The sequence below is a fragment of the Nannospalax galili genome, unplaced genomic scaffold, assembly GCF_000622305.1.
Source record: "Nannospalax galili isolate Female #2095 unplaced genomic scaffold, S.galili_v1.0 scaffold5605, whole genome shotgun sequence".
NCBI lineage: Eukaryota > Metazoa > Chordata > Mammalia > Rodentia > Spalacidae > Nannospalax > Nannospalax galili.
The window spans coordinates 31,529-34,757 of record NW_008352263.1 but is presented as its reverse complement, the minus strand read 5'-3'; positions in this window follow the sequence as shown (position 1 = coordinate 34,757).

Genomic DNA, 3,229 nt, shown 5'->3' with positions numbered 1-3,229 from the left:
ATGTGCAGAAGCTTTTTAGTTTAATGAGGTCCCATTTGTTGATTCTTGACCTTGTTTCCTAAGCAATTGATGTCCGGTTTAGAAATCATTTCCTATACCTATATCTTGTAGGTTTTTGCCAAAGTTTTCTTCTAACAGTTTCAGAGTCTCATGCTTTATATTGACATCTTTGATCCATTTGGAATTGACTTTAGTGCAAGGTGAAAGATAGGGGTTTAGTTTCATTCTTCTACAGGTAGCAAGCCAGTTTTGCCAGCACCATTTGCTGAACATGCTGTCTTTCCTCCAGTGAATGATCTTGGCCCCTTTGTCAAATACCAGGTGGCTGAAATTGCATGTGCTAATATTTGGCTCTTCAATTCTGTTCCATTGATCTTTGGGTCTATTTTTGTGCCAGCACCATGTTTTTTTATGACTGTAGCTCTGTAATATGGTTTAAAATCTGGTATAGTAATCCCCCCAGCATTGCTCTTAGTACTCAGGGTTGCTTTGGCTATCCAAGGTCTTTTGTGCTTCCATATGAATCTTAAGATGGTTTTCTCCAGTTCTGTGAAGAATATGGGGATTTTGACTGGCATTGCAATGAGTCTATAAATGGCTTTTGGTAGGATGGTCATTTTCACAATATTAACTCTTCCAATTCATGAGCATGGAAGATCCTTCATCTTCTGGTGTCTTCCTCAATCTCTTCCTTTAAAGATTTAAAATTTTCATTGTAGAGCTCTTTAATGTCTTTAGTCAGGTGTATTCTGGGATTTTTTTTTGAGGCTATTGTGAAAGGGAGTGCTTCCATGTATTCTTTCTCTAATTGCTTGTTACTGGTATATAGAAAGGCTACAGACTTTTGTATATTAATTTTGTAACCTGCCACTTTACTGAAAGTGTTAATCATTTCTAGGAGTTTTCTGGTGGAATTTTGGCATCTCTTAGATGTCATAGCATCTGCAAAAAGGGATAATTTTATATTCCAATTATTACTCCTTTAATTTCCTTCTCTTGTCTTACTACTCTTTCAAGAGTTTCAAGGACTATGTTAAAGAGGAGGGGAGATAGTGGACAGCCTTATCTGGTTCCTGATTTTAATAGGAATGCTTCCATTTTTTTCTCCATTTAGAATGATGTTGGCTGAGGGTTTGTTGTGTATGGCTTTAATTATGTTGAGGTATGTTCCCTCCAGTCCATTTCCCTCTAGGACTTTGAACATCAGTGCATATTGAATTTTGTCATAAGCCTTCTCTGCATCTATTGAGATGACCGTGTGGTTCTTGCCTTTGAGTCCATTTATATGATTTACGATGTTTATTGACTTACATATATTGAATATTCCCTTATAATGTTCTGGATTTTTGGTGTCTGTTGTGATGTTTCCCCTTTCATCTCTGATTTTGTTGATTTGGAGGTGCTCCTTCCTTTTTTTGGTTAACTGGGCTAAGGGTCTGTCAATTTTGTTTATCTTTTCAAAGAACCAGCTCTTGGATTCATTGATTCTTTGTATTGTTTTCTTTGTTTCTATTTTACTAATTTCTGCTCTGATTTTTGTTATTTCTTCTTGTCTACTGGGTTTGGGTTTCGTTTGCTGTTCCCTTTCAAGTGTTTTGAGTTGCAACGTTAAGTCATTTACTTGTGCTTTTTCCGATTTTTTTGATGTAGGCACTTAGAGCTGTAAACTTCCCTCTAAGAACCACTTTCACCGTGTCCCAGAGGTTTATTGTGTTGTGTTGTCCTTTTCATTTAATTCCAGGAATACTTTTTTTTCTTTCTTAATTTCTCTTTTGACCCATTCATCATTCAGGAATGTGTTGTTTAATCTCCATGTGTTCGTGTAATTACTAGGGTTTCTTCCTGTATTGAAATTAAGCTTTATTGCATTGTGGTCTAATAGAATGCATAGGTGTTGATTGTAAGCTTTATTGCACTGTGGTCTGATAGAATGCATGAAATTATTTCAATATTTTTGTATTTGTTGGTTTGTTTTGTGCCCCAGTATATGGTCGATTTTGGAGATGGTTCCATGGGGTGCTGAGTAGAAAGTGTGTCCTCTGGTGCTTGGGTGGAATACTCAGTAGATATCTGTTAGGTCCATTTGATATATGGTATTGTTTAATTCAGATGTCTGTTTGCCCTGTTGACCTATCTAATGGATGCAGTGGGGTATTGAAGTCCCCTACTGTTAATGAGTTGGGATTAATCTGGGTCTTAAAGTCATGTAGTACTGTTTTTATGAACTTGGGTGCACCAGAGTTTGGTGAATATATGTTCATGGTTGTAATATCTTCTTAGTCAATTGTTCCTTTGATCAGAATGAAATGACTCTCTTTATTGCTTCTGATTAGTTTTAGTTTGAGGTCTATTTTGTCAGATATTAGAATTTCAACTCCTGATTTTTTCTTAGTACCTGATTTTTTCTTAGTAATGTGCCTTTGACATTAAGGTAGTGCCTGTCCTTAAAAGTGAGATCAGTTTCTTGCAGACAACAAAGAGATGGGTTTTGTTTCCTTTTGGGGAGGGGGATCTTTTTGAGACAGGGCCTCCCTATAGCCCCAGGTGTCCTGGAACTCACTAGGTAGACTAGGCTGGCCTTGAACTAACAGAGATCTGCCTGCCTCTTCCTCCCAAGTGCTGGTATTAAAGGCATGTGCCACCATGCTCAGCCAAGGGTTGTTTCTTAATCCATTCAACTAGTGTGTGTCTTTTGACTGGGGAGTTCAGTCCATTGATATTTAAAGTTATTAATGAAAGATGAGTATTGATTCCTGTTGTTTTGATTTCTGTTTGCATTCTTGGTGTGACTGTGAAATTCCACAGTTATACCTTCATTTAATTTCTTTCTGTAACCCCTTGTGTAACCCCTTTCTTCAGCTCTTTGTCTTGCTTCAAGAACTCTCTGAAGGGCTGGTTTTGTGGACCTGAATTCTTTCAGCCCATTCATTTATGTCGTGGAAGATTTTTCTTTCCCCTTTGACTGTAAAAGACGTTTTGGCTGGGTACAGTAATCTGGGTTGGCATCTGTGGTCATTTAGAACTGGGGATACTTTGATCCAGGCTCTTCTGGCTTTCATAGTTTGCACTGAAAAGTCAGCTCTAATCCTAATGGGTTTTCCTTTATATGTGACTTCTTGTTTCTCTTTTGCAGCTTTAAGCATTGTCTCTTTGTTCTGTATACTTAGTGTTTTTACTATGATGTGCCGTGGAGAGTTTCTTTTCTGGTCTTGCCTGTTTGGTGTTCTGT